Source organism: Macaca fascicularis, chromosome 14, assembly GCF_037993035.2.
Source record: "Macaca fascicularis isolate 582-1 chromosome 14, T2T-MFA8v1.1".
Taxonomy (NCBI): Eukaryota; Metazoa; Chordata; class Mammalia; order Primates; family Cercopithecidae; genus Macaca; species Macaca fascicularis.
This window is the reverse complement of record NC_088388.1, coordinates 102,915,674-102,927,799: the sequence shown is the minus strand read 5'-3', so window position 1 is coordinate 102,927,799 and position 12,126 is coordinate 102,915,674.

Genomic DNA, 12,126 nt, shown 5'->3' with positions numbered 1-12,126 from the left:
ACAGAACGAGACTCCGTTTCAAAAAAAAAAAAACAAAATGACAACTTTTTTCACAAATGCATCAAACTGTTTGGAATGACAAGATTGAGTGATTTCTGAAGGCTTCATTTTATAGTGCTTGAGAGAATAACACTTTGTTCCCCAACTACAGGCTTCTGCTTTGTCTTTGTCCTGCAGCTGCACAGTGGGGCAAGACTTGAGTTTGGTTTTGTTGCTGCTTTGTTGCCTCTTCATTTGACTGTTTCCCCATGAGTCTTATAACGAATTATATTCTCCTCTGACATTGTTCCTTACCTAAGAAAATCCGTAGCCCTCTCTTCCTTGAGGCCTGAAGTCAACAACATTACAACCTCATTTCCCTTTTGTCCATCCACCCCACCTCCTTTTCCCATCTGGGTGGACACCCTAGCCAGGTAGTGATTCAGTGTTATCAGTTCAGGAAGACCAGTTTAGGAGCTACACTCTTATAACATTTGCTTTATAATTCGTGAAGAGGCACATAGCACAAAGAGAGTTCTTCTAGCTGCAATGCATATGTAAGAATTTTTGCTTTTGATTATAGCCTAATCTTATCCTGCTGGAGACAGAATAGCAGCTGCAGTGTTGAATAAAACTCTGCCATTTTCGTGGTTTTAGGTCATTTGGGGAATGGGAGTGAAGACCTGTATTCTGTGGTAAGAATTAATTTTACCATCAGAAATACTAGCTAGTGTGTGAGCATGGAGGAGGGATGGGGACAGGGTGAATAATTCTGTGCCTGATAGCTAATTCAAGTAACTGGGGTTTTTATGTAAAAAGTCATAATAGTCATATATATATATATGTGTGTATATATATGTATATATGTTGCATTTTAATACAAAGACATTAACAATTTTATTTCATTTCCTGAAATGTTCACATGTCCAGTTTTATTCTGAGAATAACTCAACAGATGTCTAAATTGTTGATACTCTCCTAGGGTCCTCATAGAATATTAAATTAAAATTCATAGATTAGTATTCATGCCTGAAGTCCTAGGAAATACAACTTTGTTTATTGACAGCCCTAGTCAAACATGCTAGAAGACAGAATATTTATAATTCACTGGTTTTATTGACATTCACTCAAATTCTGTTGTTTTTAAAGATCAAGTTAAAGACTACACAGACCTTCACAACTTAACATAGCACACTGGGATATCTGTCAAATAAAATAGGCATCAACAAAGGATAAGCAACTAACCACTTAATGTAAGACTTTATGCTTGCTTTTCCAGTTATATTTTTGAATTTTGCAAACTAATTTGTGTCCTTTTTTTGAATAAATTTCATTTCTATAGAGATGTCTAAAAATTATTTAGCAGACTACATTAAAAGAGAGTGGAGCTAACTTCATAACAAAGGTTAATATACTCAGTGCAACAAGCTGTGGACCAAGAAAACTTCATTTTCTAACAAAATCATTTGACTTTGTGATTATTTTAAACTGTTTATACTTGTTGCCAGCTTTAGTGACCAGAAACCAAATGTTAAAATCATTCTTGGATTCAATTTACATTTTAAATAATACCTACAATACAAGTTCCCTTTTAAGAACTAAGGTCTCTAACCTGTTTCTGGTTCAAGTCATATTATAAATTTCTCCTCTTATGGCCTTCTAGTGTTTTTCTAGACTTTCCTTTCTCCCTGTGTCTCCCACAGGATTCCTTTCTCACCTGTCTCTACCCCTCAGTCTTCAAATCAGAGAAAATCAGGATCACTATCTACTTTGGGAAAGACAGGAGATAGATCAGTCAAGGAGATCAACTGCATGGTTTCCTAAGTGAGCAATTAATAGGGTAAAATTCCCAACTGCTTTAAGAAATCACTGCTTTTTGAGAGTCAAACACATCAAGTGAATATTTTTCAGTACTGTCTACTTTGGTGCAAACTTCAGAATATGGTGGTAGATATTTGTTGACTTCTGTCAAAAGAAATTTAGCCACAGTCAATATGGGGAAAACTGACTAAATTAAATGTTTCATTCATTCATTCAACAGCAAATACATTAAAGCCCACTATGTATCAGACATGCTTTGAGGCTTGAAACACAAGATTCACAACAGAGGATAAAACTAGAGAAAGATATTCTAGGTAAGATCAACAGGAAGAACAAAGGTCTCCCCACAAAAATGCATAAGGTAAGTGTGGGCAGTTCAAAAAATATAAAGTGATCAAAAGGAAAGAAAAGGAACCTGTAGGCAAATGAATTTAGTCTTTTACATTGAGGAAAGGAAGCTCCACGAGGACCTCTGAGCACAGTGGGGGCTGTACGTGTCATAGAGCACCAGACAGAAAGTTAGAAGGTCTTGGATGTAGTGACTAGCCTGCCACTTTCTAAACCTATGTTTCCTCATTTACACACTCAGATATGTAAGGTGTTCTGTAGGTGTCTTCCGGCAGAACAATTCTGCATTTTGGAAAATGCGTCTACAGAAAGAGTATGGATTGGGATATGAGTTATGAGGCTCCTTGAAGTTCTAGGGGTGAGACAATAAGGATAAAGTGAGACTTCAGAGACAGGAAGGGAAGTTTGCCCCTGTGGTTGTTCAGGCTGTGCACTACAAATCTCTAGGGGGTGCTATTTGCATGAACTAAAACTACAAGACAGGTTAAGAGGTTTCAAAGTTCTTTGTGATTGGATGGGCAGGAAGTGCAGGCTTGGAGATCTCCTGGAGGAAGAAGTCTTGTGAGTTGGAATTTCAAGAGAATTCTCATGGGAAAACCAGAGAGGCAGGAAGGAGGGGTGAATTTTGCAAGCATGTCTCCAAGAAGAAGAGCTAGGTCTTGTAACGTTGACAGGGAGTCATCCTCAGTGACAAAGCTGAAACCATAAGAAGATAGACAGAACCTAAAAGACCTCCATAATCATTAAGAGGAAAGAAGACTAGTTACTAAAGCTAACAAAAAATGTGTTCTGAAAATTTATTAAGTACTGACTGAGGGCTAAAGGTCCAGCCCTGTGCTAAATACAGCAGATTCACAGGAAAATAAAACATATTTCCTGCCTTTATCAAGCTAGAGAAGACATTACATGAAACTAGAGAAGACTAGACACTAAACAAGTAATTACATATGTAACCCAATACATTTGTGAAAAGCAAAAGCATAATGTGTGATGACAGTAAAAGGTGGAATCCAGATCAGAGGACAAGGAAGGGTTTCGTGAGATGACCTTAGAGCAGGAACAGAAAGTTGAGTAAATGTTAGAAGCAAAGTGAAAGGAGAGTGTGACATTAAATGGTACCAATAAAAATGAAAAAAAAAATCTAGCTAGATTAAATAGTTTGAATCTTTAATTGATCAGAGTTGGGATATATTAGACTGAGGCAAAGGGAGATAGAAGATATCAAGGATTTCTCCAAGGCTGCTTTCTGGCAGATAGAGGTGCCATGTATTGAGATGGGGGACATGCAAAGAGAAGGAGATTTAGGATGGATTAAGAATTCAGTGTGAGGCATTAATTCCAAGTGACATTTGATATATCCAATTGGAGATATTAAGTAGGCAGTTAGATCTGTGGGTCTGGAGATATTAAGTAGGCAATGAGGTCTGTGGGTCTGGAGCTAAGAAGAAGGGTCTGAGACAGATGTACATTTAGGAGTCAGCAACATACAGTGGTATTACAAAACACAGGAACAGTCCAGACACTTACGGGAGGGTGAAAACCGAAAGGGGAAGAATCACAGGGCAATTGCGAGAATATAAAAATATTCTAAGTGCCAGAGGAAGAAATTGTTGCAAAGAGTCTGGGTCAGTTTTATCGACTATGGCAGAGAAGGTATGAGAAACACCTACAGATTTATCTGCTCAGAAATACTCCTTTCTAACCTCTTTTGTGAGAAATTCCTCTACATCTATAGCAATATTGTCCAATAGAACTTCTTGCGATGATGGAGATGTTCTATATCTGTTCTAAGAGAGCAGCTAATAGCTACATGTGGCTATTGAGCACTGGAAGCATAACCAGTGTGGCTGAAGATTTTTTAATTTTATTTAATTTTACTTAATTAACATTTAAATATAAATTGGCACATGTGACAAGTGGCTACTATATTACACTATGCAGTTGTAGATTTAATTATCACCCAGAGTTGTGGCCAGAATAACCACTTCACAGTACCACACACACGTACTAGTCACAGCCAGGGGCACCTGACTCAAGCTTTCTCAGGATGTATGGGCCTGAGAAGAGATTCAGACAGTTTCCTTTGTTATTTGGATGGTAGGATGTGAAAATCAATGGCTGTTGGCAGCCATACTCCCTGCCATGTAGATTAAAAATCTAGAGAAAGTCAAACTATAAAGGAAAAGAAGGAAGAAAGACACAAACACACAAAGTCCTGAGGGAATCCCTCCTTCTCATTAGTTCTGATGTCTGGCCAAACCCTTCTCTGGTTCTCTGAGAATGTCACATGGTGGAAATGTGAGTCAGATGATAAGATATTTGGAGGGAAGAACTGTGATGAAATGATAATGCTGAGTGAAAACCACTAAATCAGGGAGTTGATAGGTGAGTGAAAAGAGAGAAATAGTTAACTCTTCTTTTATTTTTTATTATTTATTTATTTATTTATTTATTTATTTATTTATTTATCTGGGACTGAGTCTTGCTTTGTCACCCAGGCTAGAGTGCAGTGGCAGGATCTCAGCTCACTGCAAGCTCTGCCTCCCAGGTTCATGCCATTCTCCTGCCTCAGCCTCCCAAGTAGCTGGGACTCGGGTGCCCGCTGCTACGCCCAGTTAATATTTTATATTTTTTAGTACAGACGGGGTTTCACCGTGTTAGCCAGGATGGTCTCGATCTCCTGAGTGCTGGCATTACAGGCCTGAGCCACCGCGCCCGGCTGACAGTTAGCTCTTTATATCCACAGGGTCCACATCTATGGATTCAACCAACAGCAGATCAAAGATATTTGGAAACATGAAACATATAATACAACTATAAAAATAATAAAAACTGGCCGGGTTCAGTGGCTCACGCCTGTAATCCCAACAATTTGGGAGGCCAAGGCAGGCAGATCACTTGAGGTGAGAAGTTTGAGACCAGCCTGGCCAACATGTATAAACCCCATCTCTACTAAAAACACAAAAATTAGTCAGGCATGGTGGTGCACTCCTGTAGTCCCAGCTACTCGGGAGGGCAAGGCACAAGAATCTCTTGAACCAGGAAGCAGAGGCTGCAGTGAGCAAGATCGCTCCACTGCACTCCAGCCTGGGTGACAAAGCAAGACTCCATCTCAAAAATAAATAAATAAATAAATAAATAAATAAATAAATAAATAAAAATTAAAACAGCACAGTATAACAACTATTTCCATGGTATTTACATTGTGCTAGGTATTATAAGTAATCCAGAGATGATTTAAATCATATGGGAGGATGTGCATAGGTTATAGTAAACACTGTGCCATTTTAGATAAGGGACTTGAGCATCCCCAGATTTTGGTATCCTCCGGGGTCCTGGAACGGATCCCCTGTGGATATCAAGGGACAACTGTATATTAAATTATTGTTGTTTGTGGCACTTGTGTTCTATGAAGTTGCCAGGATCACTGAATTAGCAAATACTGTTTTCGCTGCTGCTCAGAGAAATCCTGGCTTAGGGTTCTGCAAGCCTCTGGTCACAACATTTTCATTAACTTTCAGACAGTCTACTTGGTTATTGTGTGTTTCTGGTTAAGAATTCTTTCATATAGGCCGGGCGCGGTGGCTTAAGCCTGTAATCCCAGCACTTTGGGAGGCTGAGACGGGCGAATGACGAGGTCAGGAGATCGAGACCATCCTGGCTAACACGGTGAAACCCCGTCTCTACTAAAAAATACAAAAAACTAGCCAGGCGAGGTGGCGGCGCCTGTAGTCCCAGCTACTCGAGAGGCTGAGGCAGGAGAATGGCGTAAACCCGGGAGGCGGAGCTTGCAGTGAGCTGAGATCCTGCCACTGCACTCCAGCCTGGGCGACAGAGCAAGACTCTGCCTCAAAAAAAAAAAAAAAAAAAAAAAAAAAAAAAAAAAAAAAAAAAAAAAATCTTTAATATATATTGTTGATTCATTAAAATTGAACTCATGGGCAACAGCATTATAAACCCATGCCTGAACCAAGCTTTCCTAACACATATTTTTCCCATAAGGTACATCACAGCCTTATTGCATTTAGGAACACCATAGAGCACTTCAGAACTATGCTTGGGAGCCATTTTAAAGGGCAAAATCTTCAACAAAAAGCGCAAAACTGTGAAAAACATGGCACTAAATCAACTGTGAAAAGGACACTCATTTACAGTACGAGAGCTGAAACAAGAAGGCAGTGTCACCTTGTCCTTCCTCAGCTGGGAACATGAGTAACTCAATTTTTTAACAGCTCTGCTCATATATTAGTCCGTTTTCGTGCTGCTGATAAAGACATACCTGAGACTGGGCAACTTACAAAAGAAAGAGGTGTATTGGATTTACAATTCCACGTGGCTGGGGAAGCCTCACAATCAAGGCGGAAGGCAAGGAGGAGCAAGTCACATCTTATTGGTGGCAGCAGGCAAAGAGAGTTGTGCAGGGAAACTCCCCATATCTCGTGAGACCCATTCCCTATCACGAGAACAGCACAGGAAGGACCTGCCCCATGCTTCAGTCATCTCTCACTAGGTCCCCCCCAACAATACGTGGGAATTATGGGAACTACAGGATGAGATTTTGGTGGGGACACAGAGCCAAACCATATCAGCTCATATCTTCAAATGACTACAAGAAACCACGCACATGGATCTGGGGGATACACATAAATTTTGAGTAGGTAAATTTGCAAACACAGAAGGTGTGAATAATGGAAATGGACTGTAACAGTACTGCCCATTTTACAATGTGCCAGGAATTTTTCTGAAGCTCACATATATTTAATTTTCATAATAACCCTGTAATATATGACTTTTATGAAAATGAAATACATTAATATATAATAAAGCTTTTTTTTTTTTTTTTTTTTTTTTTTTAAAGACGGAGTCTCGCTCTGTCTCCCAGGCTGGAGGGCAGTGGCGAGATCTCGGCTCACTGCAAGCTCCGCCTCGCGGGTTCACGCCATTCTCCTGCCTCAGCCTCCCGAGTAGCTGGGACTACAGGTGCTGGCCGCCATGCCCGGCTAATGTTTTGTATTTTTAGTAGAGACAGGGTTTCACCATGTTAGCCAGGAAGGTCTCAATCTCCTGATCTCGTGATCCGCCCACCTCAGCCTCCCAAAGTGCTGGAATACTAAAGCTTTTTATTAGAAACAATGTAATGATATTTATTATGCTTCATAAGATTTCTCCAAAGTAAGTCAATAGATAGTAAGCTCCAGATAACTCCACTGTAACCCACATCTGTAATCATATTGTAACACCATCTGTCTAAGCCATTGCATAGGAGGCAGAACTAAAGAATTTGCTCTAAGAAGCCTTCTCACCTACAGGGCAATTCCAAGCATGGACCCTGAGGTCATCGTCGAACATTCTGGTAAAGCTATATTCATTTAATTGACAGAAATTGGGCATCTATTATGTTGTAGGCATGATTCTAGGCACTAGGGACAAGATAATGAACAGCACGATGTTTTTGCCCTTATAAAATTTGCATCAAGAGAGACACAGGAAATAAACACATATATAATTTCATATAGTAATAAGGACAGTAAGAAAAACAAAGCAAGTTAGAAAAGCAAAGGAAGTGTCACCGACCTTCCCAGGAAGTTATTTGACCCTAATGGGTTCTTTCCCTGCCCAGTGTCATTTGTGCCAATAGAACCAGACCAGGTTAAGTAAAGCAGAACAGAAACTTTACTCGTGATCAAAGAATGGTGAAGGGGAGGGAAGCTCATGCTCAAAGCACCATCTCCCTGGAAGTCAAGTAGAGGGAGATTTAAAGGGCTGCCAGGGCAGGTAGGTGGAGACTGGGGCAGGGATTCCTGGAAAAAAGGTGGGCTCTTCCAGGAGGGACAGGAGTATGCGCAGTCATGTCTTTTTGTTTGCACACAGCACCTTTTGTGCCTAACAAGGTACATTTCTCCCTGCTGGGTGGAGATTTTAGTATGGTAATGAAGCAAGAAATGAGTTCAGTGAAGCCATGCAAGAGTTCAAGTCAAGGCAGCACTTCTGTGTTTAGTTGGTCTTGTGGCTAACTGGCAGTTTTTGGCATTCTGCTTTTGTATCTGTAAGCAAGCACAGCTGCAAGCACAAGTTAGTTTCATGGGTTTGGGGGGCTCCTGAAAGCCTCTAGACCGTGCTGTGGTAACAGGTGACAGAAGGCGTCTCTGAGGAGGCAACATTTTTGCTGAGACTGAAAGGAAGTGAGGAAACTATAGGCAGAAATATCTTGAAGAAGAGCACTCCAGGCAAAAACAGCAAGTACAAAGGCCCTGAATTTAAAACAAGCTTGGGGTGGTATGAGGAACAGCAAGACGGCTAGGGTGGAAGGGGCAAGGAACTCAGTGAAAGACAAGAAGTGAAAGAATTAGGCAGTGCCAGTTCATATGGGATCTTAGCAGTCATGGTAAGGAGTTTGGATTCTGAATGTGTAGGTAAGTCCTTAGAGAGTTGGAGCAGGGGAAGTAAGTCATATGACAAGTTGGTACGAGATCCCTTGTGTAGAGAATGGCCTGCAGGAGAGCAAGGCTAGAAGCCGAGAGACCATTTATAGGCTCAGGAGGGAGAGCAGGCTTCATCTGAGAGTCAGCAGTGGAGGAAGTGAGAAGCAGGCAGTTTCAGATATATTTGAAAAGCAAAGCTTTAAATGTGGAGTGTGAGGGAAAGAGAGAAGTCAGAAGCGTCTCCGTGGATCTGGGCCGGACTCCTAGGTGACTGATTGTTGGAGTCTTTTGCCTAATTGGGAAGACAGTGATAGGAAAAGAATTGAGGAACAGGAGAATCCATAGTTTTCTTCGGACTTTCATGGTGTTTTGCTAAATCCTAGGTTCTAGGGTTGGGTTTTTTCTTAAAAAAAAAAAAAAAAAGTTGATTTCTGGGTCTCCTGGGGAAGATTGCCCTTGACACATAGGAATAAATAACCTTGGGTATTAACTGAAACCCTCATTTAAACCTTATCTGAACACTAAATACAATCTTGTTCATTACATAAATAAAAACTGAAGGTTTATGTTACAATTTGCCTGTCCCCATATACACACATGGCTAAAGGAAGACACTTGACAGTTACAGAAAACCCTGACAAGGAACGGTAAACAAATTAGCTTTGCTGAGAAATACAGCTTGCGCTCATCCAAACCCTGCAGTGGAAAAAAGTCAAGACAAAATCAGCAAGTATATTAGTTTAAAAAAAAAGAGAGAAGAAACAAGCAAAAAAAAAAAAAAAATATTTTGGTCAACTATTTACCCTCAAATGGATTCAAAAACAAACTAAAAATAATTCTCTAAATTCCAATACCTCAAGCTCACCACATTAGTTTCTATAAGAACCAAACTCGTTTCCTGTTTTATCCATAGGAGGAAACATTTTTTTCTCCTGCAGACATTTTAGTGAAATATATGAGCCTTTGCATAAGGCTGAGACTCATATGACTTGCCTCTCTGATAGCATTAGGAGATACACCTAATGTAAATGATGAGTTAATGGACGCAGTACACCAACATAGCACATGTATGCATATGTAACAAACCTGCACGTTGTGCACATGTACCCTAGAACTTAAAGTATAATAAAAAATAAATAAAAATAAGAAAAAAGAAGAAATTAAAAACAGACCAAAAGCCACAGGGCCATGAATATTATAGGTCTAAATCAGATCTTAAAATGGAGTAAAGGAAGTGAAGCAAGGCTTAGTAATCAAGATAATGCAGCATAATATTTAGTGTTTTAATAGGACATCTTTGTTCATTAATGCATTCAACAATTATTTTTGAGACCCCATTATGTTTCAGGCACTGTACAAGGTGCTTGGAACACACCAGTGAATAAACCCATCTCATTTCTTGCCTGTGTAGTACTTACAGTATAACACTGATAGTAATAAAACATTGATCTGAAGCAACTTTCAGAGCCGCCGAGACCAGAACCTCTGCACTCCCCTTAGAACAGATTTCTCTCAAGCTCAGAGCTGTGGACATTACAGGCTGGAAAAGTCATTGCTGTGGGGCTGTCCTGTGCATCGTAGGATGTTTAACAGCATCCTTGGCCTTTACTTAATAGATACCAGTAACACTCTTTCCCCCTCATTAGTGACAATCAAAAAATGTCTCCATACAGTGCCAAATACCCCCTGGGGGGAAAAATTCATACCCTTGTGAGAACCACTGACTTTAGAAGATGGTGAAAGCAATAAAATCCTGTCTTTTTCTGGGATCTCCTCATTCATTCCATAAAGGTGCCTTTGCCGAATGAGAAGTTCCAGGTTGATGTGGAGGGGCCAGCCAGTCCGAATAGGCTGAATTGGATTTAGAAGGCATCAGAATCAACTTTCAAAATATAAAGGCAATAACTGTTTCTGAAGAGAAAAATATCAGTTTTCAGGGTATTCATTTATTCAACAAAAATGTTACTAAATGCCCACTCCTCTATGTGCCAGGCACAATTCTAGGTGCTGTGGATAGTGAACAAAACACAACAAAATTCCAGTCCTTGTGTAGCTGATAGTGAGGGAAGGCATAGAAGTAAGTAAAATGTCTATAGTATGTGAGAAGGAAATATGTTTAGGATATGGATGAATAAAAGCAGGGAAAGGGGATCAGTAGAGGAGGATAATCCAATTTTTGTTAAGGTGGTCATCTAAATTAAAAGCCCCAAAAGACATAAGGAGAAAGTCTTGCAGATATCTTTATTTAACAAAAAAGAGAGACAGTGTTCCAGGCAGAGGGAACAGTAAGTGCAAAAGCCCTGAGGTAGAAGCTTACTTGGTAGCGGGCTGGAATGGTGTGAGCTAGATTGAATGGTAGGAGATAAAGTTAGACAGCTAGTGGGAGACAGATTTTATTGAAACTTTTAGGCCATTGTAAGGACTTTGATTTTCACCACAAAAGATTTTAAGTGGTGGTCAACAAATATTTTCAGTTGTCCTTCCATGCATATAGAGGATTATATTTCCCTGTACCCTTAAAATTAGGTGTGACTGTGTGTGACAGACTGGGTTAGCGCCCCAATTCTTCCACCCTTTCTTTGCTTTCACACCCTTGCCTGGTCTCACTATAGACAGAATATAGTTCTCTGACTCTTGGTTGTAGTTTTGGCAGTGGGGCTTGCTTTGGGCAACAGGATGTAAATAGACATGATGCAAGCAAGCATTTGAGATATGCTTGCCCAGTGGGGCTTTCTCTCTTGAATTTCTGCCACCACCACGAAAACAACATGCCCTGGCTAGCTCGTTGAATCTAGGAGAAAGATGAGAAACGTGGTGAGCAGAGGTACCCCAGAGGACATGCAGCTTCAAGCAGACCACATAGTCTAGCCCAGTCTAAATCACTTGACCCCCAGCCAGCCTGGAGAGGCATGACAAACAAATGCTTATTGTTGCATGCACTGACATTTTGTGGTGGTTTGTTGCACAGCAAGGTATCTCACTTTAGCCATTAAAATGAGAGTGGAAATGAAATGTGTCAATTCTGGGTGGCAGTAACATCTTTAAGAGTCACTGCATATTGCCCAGGCCCCTTCCTCCTATTGCAGAGAGAATGGAAGTACATGTTAAGGCAGAGCCTCTACTACCCTGGTTCGCTGAGTGACTGTGTGGAGCAGAGCCCCTCATAACTCACACTAAACATATTGCCTGAGAAAGAAAGAAAAAATCTGTGGTGTTAGCTAACGTTGTTTCTGTTTTTGATACTGCAGCATAATGTTGTTTGACTGATACATGAAGTCTCCATAGGATTTTGAGGTAAAGAATGACATGATTTGTCTCATATGTAAACAACTTTAGCTATGTTGAGAATAGACTGAAGTCGGTAGGGGCATAGACTAGGGACAAACTGGAAGGTGGTTATCGCAACAATAATACCATCAAGCGATGATGGTGGCTGGGAACACTGTAGTAGCAGCAGGGAAGGTAATAAGTGACCAAATCCTAGACATATTCTAAAAAATAGAACTGCCAAAGTTTGTTTACGGATAGGCAGGATGGGAGAGACAGGATAGAATCA